This window comes from Leptidea sinapis, chromosome 23 (assembly GCF_905404315.1).
Source record: "Leptidea sinapis chromosome 23, ilLepSina1.1, whole genome shotgun sequence".
In the NCBI taxonomy this organism is placed as follows: domain Eukaryota; kingdom Metazoa; phylum Arthropoda; class Insecta; order Lepidoptera; family Pieridae; genus Leptidea; species Leptidea sinapis.
In genome coordinates this window covers 3,833,740-3,846,652 of record NC_066287.1, presented here as the reverse complement: position 1 = coordinate 3,846,652, position 12,913 = coordinate 3,833,740, and the positions used below count along the sequence as shown (strand labels likewise).

Here is a 12,913-nt window from a genome sequence, read left to right as displayed (position 1 = left end):
TGCAAACTGTTGCGAGATGGTTGTGGAGTTTAGACGTCTTTTCAGTGTATATAAAATGCGTTTTCTTGAATCACAGGCGTATAAAATATGTGTTTTTATTATGTTTAAATAGTTATTGGGAAAAATGTCAGAATCATCGTAAACATGTATTTGTTTACAAACAATGACGTTGCGCCGGCTAGAACTGATAAAAATAATAATAAATCTGTACGTATAATTATGTATATAAATAAAAATATTAAAAAAGTAGTATTTATTTAGAAAAGCTAAAATATTTAAAATATATGAATATTTATTAATATATTGAAGGAAGAAACTTAATATTGACTATACAGCTGTGAATAAAGTATTTTTGGATTATTTTGTTGATGACACTGATGCATAATCAATTTTGATATATTAATTTATTCTAAATTAATAATAAAAACATTTTAAATCTTACAAAGTAAATTAAATCTGTTTGAGCACAAAAATATGTAAAAGGTGTTTGTTAATTGTACTTCTTCTAAGTTTGAAATTAATTTGATAAATGTGTGGTCATAAAAATATACTACTTACCTACTTAAATGATAAACTTATCTCATTGGAAGAGATGGGATTAACGGCTTTAAATATTATGCCAACATAATTTCATTTTATCTTCAAGCAATAAGTGGACTCATAAACATTTTATAAATTAAGAGCTTTTCTATATGTTTGTTTAAACATTAAATAAAACAATTATGATGTCATAGCTCGTACTCCAATTGGAGTTCATGTTGCAACATATTAAAATCTCTTTTTTTTAATATTATAAGTATATTATATATAATCCCGGTAGGTGCAAGCATTTATATGATGAATATGGATGTTTGTTTCCGAGTCATGGATTTATGTATGTTTATATGAATTTATGTATGTTTAAGTAAGTATATTGTATTAAATATATCATTGTCTTGTAACCCATAACACAGGCTATATATGCTTAACTTGGGGCAAGATAATTTGTGTAAAAAGTGTGTCAATATTATTATTATATACATATTGCTCATTTTACGTAGATATTAAATGGTTTTTAGGTTTCAATCAAATGCTATTTGTACAGGAAACAGGTGAGGGATGAGTGTGTTGTCACTAGTCATATTTAAATAGCATAAAAAATATCTAGCCATTTTTTTTAAAGTTTTCCAACATGATACAGCCTTGATACAAGTGGAATAAGCCGGAAAAGTCACAATTGTGGCAGATAGTGCTCAATAAACACTACCTAATGTTGGTGATCATACATTTGATTATGATATATTACTTTTTACTAGCACTCTATTCAAGTGTTAATATTTTTGTTAATGTCACCTCTGAAAACCAAAAACAAGGTGTGATAAAGTTCTATGCAAAGATTTCATTTCAACATCATCATGCAATAATTATAGTAATCTTTATTCTCTTTTCTATTGAGTTGTACTTAAGAGTATAATTATTTTATATATACTATACAGGTGCTTACTTCACTTATGATGTATCAGATCAAGTCTACCTGTGCTTGAAGTCAGAGATATTCAATATGTACCAATTAAAATTCCTTATTTATACAAATAGGTATTTATAACAGATTTCTTATACATATACCAGTAGGAAGCTGCTATGCACAGGATGCCGATTAGATTATGGGTACAACAAAAGCGCCTATTTCTGCAGTGAAGCAGTAAAGTGAAATTACTTGGCAAATGACACTTAATATCTTATGTCTCAAGGATATGACAAGCGCAATTGTAGTGCCATTCAGAGTTTTTTGGGTTTTTCATGAATCGTAAGTGACACTGCATTGTAATGTGCATGGTGTATCAATTACCATCAGCTGAACATCCTGCTCGTCTTGTGTCAAATTTTCATAAAAAAAAAAACATAATATAGAGGGTATAGATTTGGTATAACAGAGCTTTTACAGCCTGGGGTTAGAAGTAATTATTAGTATAACAGATATAGTATAAAAAGAGTTTTCTTTCTACCTGCCTAGTTTTTATTGTACTTATTCCAAACTCATATTTTTTTTATATTTTAACTAAATACTTTGAGGGGTAGTTTTTCAAAATTATTGAAAGATTGATTGTGTTACTATGTTTACCTAGCTTTCCAGCCTATGAAACTTAAATTTGTGTTCTTAATAGAGACAAGTTTCAGTCAGTAGTCACACTGAGGCGTAATGCTTAAGTCAGAAGATTCATATTTTTACCCCCTTATTCATAATAGTCTGCTAACTTAAAGCATTGCTAATTCTCACTATGTCTTCTTCTATTGACCTAAGTCAGAATGAGAAAAAACACTCCTAAGCGGCTGTTTAAAGTTAGCGGACCATTATGAATAAGGAAGTTAGTGTACATTACCTATAAGAGAATCCAATAACATAGTATATTACTAATGATTTTAAAGTGAATTTTTTGACTGTTACTTTCTGTAATTATAAAAAATACCTACATTCTAAGTGTATTAAAATAGCTTGAATTATATATATGTTTCTTTATACAGAGTCAACTTAAATCAAAGCAGCATTGCAAACAAAATGTGCAAATATATCTGGCCTACATAACAATTGGAAGTTTTTTGTGAATGCATTGAAATAAGTAGGGTATGGCTTATAACAATGAATATTAGTTTGCATATTTTGTGCTGTTTTAAATTAACACGTTTAAATTGTAGTGCCTCTTTCTGTCTGTATATAAAAGTAGTTTACTTGTTTTTATTATATTAGCTGTTGATGAAACAGTGATTCACTTGCTTCATCCAATTACATCAACCCACCCTTACATAAGAGCTATTATTTTTTAATTTTATTTATAATTGGACATAATACACTTATTGATAGTCAAATTCTACTACACATTTGGAAGAGAAATGGCTTGGTTTGTCTCATAACAAGATGTTCTGGCACATTAAGCTTTGGTTATGTTTATTATGGAAAATATTATGAGCATACAACCTGATGGTACATGATCATCGCAGCCCATTCGCTTTTGTAACACAAGAGGAAAACAAAGGGGTGAGTGACTTATGAACTTGATTTATTTATTTTTATGTTTGGAACAATCCTCATTATATGATTGTAGACCACAACAACGCGACATGAATCAAGGAAGAAGGATGTTTTTGTTAACTTATTTATTATATAAATTTCTCATGGTGCGGTGTTTGTAGTTAAACTCCTTCGGAACGGCTTGACCAATTCTCATGAAATTTTGAGTACATATTGGGTAGGTCTGAGAATCGGACAACATCTATTTTTCATCCCCCTAAATGTTAAGGGTGGTCCACGCCAATTTTTTTTTTAATTTTTTGATTATGAGGCAGCATTAAAAAATACATACAACTTCAATTTTCACCCATCTACAATCAACAGCTACTTTTGTATCGCGATTTTAATATCGGCAATACAACGTTTGCTGGGTCAGCTAGTATGTACATAAATTTTTATGATAGTGTACATCACTTTATAGTAATAACGCCGAATATATAACGTTATAGCCAACCACCCAGACCCTTTAAACTGCAATTTCGGCGCACTTGCTTTTGTGTACTATGACGTAATTAGTTTGAACAACAAACACACAAGTAGAGAGGATTTGATTACTCGTTAATTATAATGTTCCTCTCTATACTTAGAAACAACATTAAGATAATCTATTTATAGTTTCCGTTTCTGTCTGTGGGGAATATTCCACAATCTCAGTCCAGACTCCAGCTTTATTGCTTATTTGATTAAGGATAAAATTTTATCTGCAGTATTGGAGGTTACACTTTAATTTGTGAATGTAAACTTTGAATGCGCGAGTTTCTTGCGCCGCTTCTTCTCTCTCAGAGCGCCATTTGTTTCCGAATCGGTAGTAGTATCTAGTAGTTATTAGAAATGACATCAAAAAGAATTCTAAATGAATCAATTTTGAGAAAATAAATGCCTTTTAATTTTGAAAGTAATGGAACTTTAAGGACGAAATACAATTAAATCTCAGAAATAAAAAAAAATATGGCTTATATATAAAATCAAATATTATTTAAGTTGAAGTGTTATTAGTTAGGTTATGAGCAGTAATTCTATGCTTAAAACATATCTACGATACTGTTTACGAGTTCAATTTATTGTATTATTTATAGAAACCTAAAAGCTTGTCTCACGAACCAATTTGGAAAATATCGGCTCTTTGATTACTTATAATTAACATTATACATTTTTCCTCGTATGACTAATAGCGAATATTCCACGACGACAAATATTTCTATATGTTTGTCATATTTTATCAAAACATGTTTATAATACTAGAGGTCGCCTGTGGGTCGTAATTAAGATATAATCATAGATATATGTATAATATATAACCTTAATGAGGTTTTTTTCTTCATAAATAGCACATATAATTTTGTCACACATCACACTTTTAACAACCCTCACTTCTATGATTAATACACAAATAAAATTTTAAAAACATAATTTTATGAAGATGCGGGATTCGAACCCACGACCGCCGTTATCACTTTTAAAAAAACATAACATATTGTTTAGATTTACAAGAGCGACATCTCAAGTCAATTTCCTAATATGCAAATATTGGGGTTGAGCAGGTTATCAACTGTAAAGTAGATCCTGTAGATGAAGGGACAACCTGAGAGTTGAACAAAGCAAACAGAATTTTGTAACGAGGCGGTACTCGAACGGTTAGCTCAGTTGGTTAGAGCACCGGCACGGAACGCCCGCGGTCGTGGGTTCGAATCCCGCATCGTTCATAAAATTTTGTTTTTGAAATTTTATTTGTGTATTAATCCTAGAAGTGAGGTTTATCACTTTAAAAAAAAACATAACATATTGTTTGATGGAAAACGGGCAACATCGTAGCAAAGATTGCCTAAGTGCTATATTTCAACGGAACACCATAGTAGCGCAACCAGTCGCGCCACCGTGGTGTTCGTAAGCTGCCAAACTAGACACTATCACACTCAGGGGCGTGCATTGGTTTTCTAGCAAGGTAGGCACCGGGGTCCCAGTGCTCTGTGAACGGATGGATCACTTGGCGTTGCGTAGAGACGTCGCTTCATTGTGTGTCTTCTACCGCATTTATCACGGGGAGTGTTCCGAAGAGCTGTTTAACCTGATTCCTGCCGCCAAATTCCACCTTCGCACGACACGCCACAAATTAGGATATCATCCCCACCATCTGGATGTGTGGCGGTCCTCCACAGTGCGGTTTTCAAGGAGCTTTCTTCCTCGTACTACAACGCTGTGGAATGAGCTTCCTTGTGCGGTGTTTCCGGGACGATACGACATGGGTACCTTCAAAAAAAGCGCGTACACCTTCCTTAAAGGCCGACAACGCTCTTGTGATTCCTCTGGTGTTGCAAGAGAATGTGGGCGGCGGTGATCACTTAACACCAGGTGACCCGTACCTCGTTTGTCCTCCTATTTCATAAAAAAATAACTAGATCGAACTAGTCGTAGTTGAGCTTTAGTCAGACAATACGACATAAGTTGTATGAAACGCTGCTTGCTTCGTATATGCAATCTGTAGACTGCCTACCGTAGATAGAAAATTAACATTAACACTAGTGCTATATATATTTTTTTTTTATGGAATAGGAGGACAAACGAGCGTACGGGTCACCTGGTGTTAAGTGATCACCGCCGCCCACATTCACAAAGCGCGTACACCTTACGCGCTTTTTTTGAAGGTATCCATGCCGTATTATGTTGAGTTCGTTTAATGGGCACAAATGACATTAAACAGCAGAATTGCCCTTTCTCAAGTATGCGTAGAGGTATTAAGTTGAATTTTTATTGATGACTAATATTAAAATAGTGGAAAAATCTTTGGTTATTTCCGTGTCTATAGCGATTACGAACAGTAATACAATACAAAATAAGAGATTGTAAAATTTAATTTCTGTTTGTCGTGTTGCGCCCATCTCCAAAACTATTGAAAGGAGTTTCATGCACTTTTCACGGGACAGAGTACATAATTTAATTGGTACTAATAAAAATAATTGGATGTCGGAGTAACAGTAATTGCCATTTTATGATCTTTGATATTTAGTATTTACCTTAAAGCGTTGGTTATTTTTGTAACTATACAGTTTATTTAATAAAAGTGTGAATTTTTTTTTTTCATACTCGTTCCCTCTGTCTGGAACCCAACACAGACGAAATAAAGGCAGCAGCTTCTATAGTACTGTTTTAAGCTATTGTCATCTCGTACGTGTAGTTAGAATAACAAGTGCGGTCAACCAATGTCGTGTTATCGTTCGCACTTAATATTAGGGAGATGACGAGCCGTGTTACTGACTATTATTCTTAGATTGGTGAGCCGTGAGCCCATTGTTGCCTCGAATGTCATATGTATGATCAAATTATATTATAACGAATAGTCAAACAATACCACGCTAGTGAAGTTATGTGTAAATATGGAATTTTTTCAATCATTGAACTAATCTTTAATTATAAGTAGCTGACTCGACAGACGTTGTTCTGTATATAATAAATAAAATAATGTTTATATATGAATTTGTCAAAAATATATCATAACATCAAAAATTACTTCGTAAAATATGCACCCTGTAATGTAATGAAATTGTTTGACAGCAGAACTGTCAAACCGTGTGTCAATAAATTCTCTCATAGAAATTATGTATGGACACATCAAAGGAAAAACAAATTTGTTGTTTTTATTTAATTTAGCAGCATTTTCCTATTCACCTTTTAAACCTTCTCTGGACTTCCACAAATAATTCAAGACCAAAAGTAGCCAAATCGGTCCAGCCGTTCTCGAGTTTTAGCGAGACTAACGAACAGCAATTCATTTTTATATATATAGATAGATGTCTGTCGCTGTTATAGTAAAGCACGGTAGTAATGTTATTTATAAATAACATGTCTTATCTCGTATTATTAATTAAAAAAATTCATAAGTGGCTCAGAATATTTATGTAATTTTAGATGTTATGCGCCGCCCACACAGATTCGTCTAATTACAATAAATCATCGGCGGCAATTTTAAACTATATTGCAATGGGATAGAGTGGGTTTTGGAATGGTTTAATTGAATAGTTTATGCGCTTTGTTGCTATAAAATTACATTCATGCCGTGACGTCAATACAGTCTAGGGGTGAATTCACTTAGGGTTGGCACTTGACGTTGATTTAAATCAGACAAGTGCGAGTTATCGTGTTCTTTTAGGGTTCCGTACTTACGTTAGTCATAATCATGGCACCCGTTCGATGACATCAGGCAAACTTGAAGTACCTAGAGTAAACAATTACTTTGGCGATAGAACTTTAAAGAAAAGAATACCATATCTGCTTACCATACTTACCATATTTGCCAGAGGACGTCCGACGGGAACCAAACAAAAATAAATTATAAAAATCTATTGAATCAATATTTATTGTTGCAGTAACATTTGTAAAATAGGCTTTAAGATTTATTTTATGAGACTCGCTCGATCCTGTAGACAAACTGTGTAAACAGTTTTACAGGACTTTGTATTATTTTAAGAAGAAACTGTATATTTATAAATAAATTCCCGCTAAGTGCGAGACATGCTGGAATACGGAGAATTCGGTACCCACGTTTAGTACGTTGTACACTATTTACTTTAAATACTTTTGTAACAGATTTAAATTTTTTATTTTAATTTGCCCACCGGCTATTTATTGTATCGTTTATTTTCAATCATATTATTTTAGCAGTGCGGAACCCAACCGTGTGGTCAAACTCAACTACGGAAGACAGACTCGCACTTACCCGGTTAATTTTAAAATATTCTTTCTAGTTAAGAAGGGAAGATAGTGTCTATTTAAGTAACTCTTTTGCATTACATTTTATTAGCAAATAGTAATCCTTATTAATACAAAAATTTCGTGTCAAAAATTTGTTTGTCCGCGATGATCTATTAAACTACTGAACCGATTTTATTCAAAATTTTGCACAGTGAGTGCAATTTGATTCAACTTGAGAGAAAGGATAGTTTTTATTTCGATTTGTTACCGTACAAATTTATTTCTGTATGAAAAGATCTATGAGATAAATCTTCGACGCACAGTTTAACAGTTCTACTGTGACATTATTTCATTACAAGATAAAAATGAAATAATTATTTTAGCATCTGTTTAGGTGATGTGATGCGCACGGGTCACCAGCTATAATCGTTATCACGCTTAATAATAATATGACAACATGGAAATATTATATTTTTGCGATATAATATAGAGGATGCATTGAGTAATTGATAATAATTATTATTATGAAATAACACACTCAACTAATTAATAATCTGTATTTTGACGTAAGTGAGCAATAACGTTGTATAGACATAGACAAATCAGGTCGTATAAAAATAAAGCCGAAATATGGAACATGCCACAAATAATACCATAATAGACTTGGACTGTTATATCTTCGCATTGCCGCATTTGCTCCAGTTGTTTAAAATATTCTTGGTCAAAAAGCAGCAATGTAAAGTAATTCAGTTTAGGTTTGATACGGACAGTGACAGTTGACACACGACTAAGGAGAAAGGTTTGCTTACATTGTCTTTAAGCGCACTTTTGTCCTTATATGTGCATATAACGTCATCGTAAGTGTGTATAAATTACTAATATCGAATTATGGATCGTGCAACATTCCGTATTTACTTTTACTTTAATATATCATTGAAGTGCGGATGGTGCTGTAGTATAAAAGATATCAAAACTTTCCCAGTTCACATTGACGTCTAACATTGTTATTGCGTATTGCGAGAGATTTCTTGCCTCGTACAGACACTTTGTGACATCAGTAACGAGCTCCAGTTTTCACGAACCTATACGACTTAAGCACCTTCATAGAGCATTATTATTATTATTATTATTTGAAGAGGGTGGCTATTTCCTGGTCCTAAAAGGTTCCTAGTAACACCGCGTCCAGAATTGGACTATTGTGTTCGCCACTCATACTAAAGCTCATCGTCAAGCCCTACCGCCTTTACGAACCGCAGTAGTTCCTTGACGCGAGTGTTGCAAACACTATCTGGAGGTACGAAGTAGTTGCCAAAGATTGTGTTACGCTTATGCATTAGTGGGCCGCAGTCGCAGAGTAGATGAATAGGTGTTTCATCATCCTCAAGGCAGAACCTGCAAGCCTTGTCGCTTCTGATGCCGACCACACTGAGGTGCTTGTTTAGGCGACAGTGCCCGGTTAGCATCCTAGTGAGTATGCATAGATTTTTCCTGTTCAATGATAGGGCTTCATTCGCATAGCTGCTGTTGAATGCCCTTATCAGTGCTTTAGAGTGGTTTAAACCTGAAGAGTTGTTCCAGCGTTTAAGTGCTTCTTGTTTACATTGGTTACTCAGGGTGTGTCGGATGGCGCTCTTTGGCAGTCCACAAATGGGTTCCGGACCATATCGGACTGCTTTAGCCCCAGCTCTTGCGAGCTCATCGGCCATTTCATTGCCTATGATTCCGGCGTGCCCTGGGACCCATCTGAGAATCACTCTGTTTTTCATGCCTAATGAATTCAGGCATTCGACGCAATTATTGACTAACTTAGACGACGTCAAGTCAGCGTCTAAAGCCAACAATGCTGCCTGACTATCAGAGTGAATGTATATGTTATGATTGAAGTAGCCTTTTTGGATATTGGTTTCCGCGCATTCCAGGATGGCGTACACCTCTGCTTGAAATATGGAGGTAAAGCTTCCCAGGTTTGTGCTGGATTTAAACCTGGGGCGTTCTCCATAGACCCCACAGCCGACTTCATTTTCCATTTTCGACCCATCGGTGAACCACATGAGGCTCCCGTCCTTCCACGTGACTTTGTTGTTCATCCAGTCGTCCCTGGAAGGTAGTTCCACGATATAGTGTTTAACAGAGATTAATTGTGGAATCATCTGATCAGGTAACATGCCTAATATGTGGTCTCGCATAACTGAGTCCTCTAAGGTCCTAAGCGTTTGCGACATCCAGTTACATGAACCCCCCTGGGCGATTGCCCTCAGCATGCTTGCCTTCGCCTCTTGCTGTATGAACAGTGGAAGAGGCGGTAGGTTTAGCATTGCTTCAATGGCCGCACCAGGAGAAGACGTCATGGCTCCGGTTACCAACATACAGGCAAGTCTCTGCAGGCTATTTAGTCTGTCTGCAGTTGTTTTCTGGTTGGCTTTGTTCCACCACACAATGGAGGCGTATGTGATTGTTGGTCTCACAATTGCTTTGAATAGCCATAGGAGGATCTTGGGGCGCATTCCCCAATGTCTCCCTACCAGACGTCGACATACACCCAAGGTTGTTTTAGCCTTTTTCACGGCTTTGTCGATGTGAGAATTCCATGTGAGTTTCTGGTCGAATGTGACTCCCAGATACTTAACCTCAGCTGAGAATTCCAAAGTAGAGCCGTTCAAGGTGGGAGACTTCAGTTTGTTAAGTCTCCGTTTCCTCGTGAATGGCACAATAACAGTCTTTCCTGCGTTGACTGACAGTTTGTTGGCTGTACACCACTGTGAGATGGTGTTTAGCGCCTTTTGCAGTATAGAGCTTAGTAAGCTTTGGCAGAAACCTCTGACGATAATAACTAGGTCGTCTGCGTACCCTAGTGCATCAATTCTGAGTTCTGCCAGCTTACTAAGTAGTTCGTCTACTGCTAGTGTCCATAGAAGTGGCGAAAGAACGCCACCTTGTGGGCAACCTCGCGTAGTGTATAGCTCCAGTGATGTCCCATGGAGGGAGATTAGAGCTTTGCGATTTGAGAGCATTGACCTTACCCATTTGACAGTGGTGGAGTCTACATTTTTGTTAATTAGTCCCTTCACTAGCGTGTCTGTCGGGGTATTGTCAAAGGCGCCCTCAATGTCTAGGAACGCACAAAGTGCAATCTGTTTGTCTTGTAACGCCTTCTCGACTCTATCCACAAGTTGTAGAAGGGCCGTTTCTGTAGACCTGCCTCTACAGTAGGCGTGTTGAGAACTATGAATGGGCTTTAGGCTTAGAGCATGCTCTCTTATGTGTCTGTCCAAGACTTTCTCAATAACCTTCAGGAGAAAGGAGGTTAGGCTAATGGGTCTGAAGGAGCTTGGCAGGGAGTAGTCCTTTCTGCCTGCCTTAGGTATAAATAGTACTTTAGCCCTAGTCCATTGCTCTGGAAGATAGCCCCAGGCAAAGCTTACCCGGTATATTCCACTACTAGTAGCGGTACTAGGATATCCAGGCCTTTTTGAAGAAGCGCTGGAAAAATGTTGTCTAGACCGCTTGACTTGTAGGGTTTCAGAGTCTTGATGGCGCACCTTATATCCCGGGGTCTGATTATCTTTGCCGCTCTACGCCAGTCCTCGTCAAGAGGCCGTTGTGTAGGCGTTGCTACAGTTGGTTGATAGGTAGCCCCCGGAAAGTGGTGGGCCATCAGTACTCTTACGTTTTCTACGTCGTCGGCTGTAAAAGATCCATCTGGTCTCTTAAGCAGGCCGATTTGGCTAGGTTTGTCCTTGGCGAGCAGTTTGTGTACTCGGGATCCTTGGGGAATTTTAGTTATATCCTCGCAGAACCTCTTCCAAGACGCTCGTTTGGCCTTCCTAACTTCTCTGTTGTAATCTGTTAGGGCTTCTTTGTAAGGTTCCCATTCTTGATTTTTTTTAGCCCTGTTAAACAGCCTTCTGGATTTCTGCCTTAGTTTGTTCAAGTTTGAATTCCACCAAGGCACTTTCCTGTTTGAGTGTTGTAAGGAGAGAGGGCAGCTAGCCTCGTAGGCGTCAGTGATGCCATCCGTGGTTACTTTCACTGCCAACTCTAGCTCATCCAGGGTTCTGATGCGCTTAGGGATATTCTCCAAATTACTCCTGAGTTTCTCTTTATAGACAGTCCAGTTTGTTTTCTTTGGATCCCTAAACGTATATAGTTGTTTTTCGAGGCAAGTCAAGATGTCGTATGCTATGTGACGGTGATCCGATAGCGAAATTTCATCACTGACTCGCCAGTTTGATATTCGCCTGGCAATTGGCTTCATAGAGCATACTCCCACCTTAAAGGCCGGCAACGCATCTCTCGACCTGGTGTCTGCTGTTGTGGGTGTCCATGGGTGGTTATCTCACAACTTCCCATCTCATTAGTCTCTTGCGTGTTTGCTTCTCCTTTTAAAAATGCTTTTATTGCACATATTTTACCCCCAAACAACTAGAGTCTGATCATTTAAAAGCATTTCAGTCATTTAAGTATGAATAAGTACAATACTGCTATCTTAGATAATTTATACGTCTAGATAGAACCTCTTGCTGCTAGACAACCGAGGAAAACAGTCAGATTTATTACTGTAGTGTGCGTGATATGCTATGACTTACACTCGCGATTTCTATGACACTTTGTTAGTATGCGTACATTGCTCAAAAGTTAACAGAAGTTAACTGCCAATCGATAGTTTTTCGACGTTTTCACAGCTGTTACAGTCTATCTAGACGAATAAATGATCTAAGACTGGTAGGTATGAATAGAATACAATATTGTTAGACGGAAAATCAAATGAAACACAAACACGATAGTTTTCTGTATTTCATTGCTAACATGTCAATCAAAATAATCCTTTTAAATTAAAATTCGATCGCGACTCGACAGCCCTTCCCAATCCCCCGGAAGGGTAAAGTAATGGCATACAACGCTCAAATGCACCGTATCGTAATCATATTAGAATTCAAATTGCTCTGAACATAGTTTATAGAGCTGTTCGTATTAATCCCCTTCCCGTCAGACACAGTGCAATGGCTAAAATAACCCATTTGCGTCTCTATACATTAGATTGAGCTATGTTTAAATGCTAAGATGACTGTAATTATGAAACCGTAATGATTATAAATTTAGAAAAAGTTGGCAGTTGTAGAGACGATTAATATTTGAAATTTCATGGATAATGTTTAAACACAATTTAATAATTACCTATTA

The 12,913-nt window shown here is 36.5% G+C and overlaps 1 protein-coding gene across 2 annotated transcripts in view; it reads left to right on the top strand.

The window, feature by feature from the left end:
• Positions 1-12,913, top strand: part of LOC126971337 (enhancer of polycomb homolog 1) — a 105,965-nt gene that overhangs the window by 647 nt on the left and 92,405 nt on the right. The gene's annotated exons all lie outside the window — the stretch shown is intronic.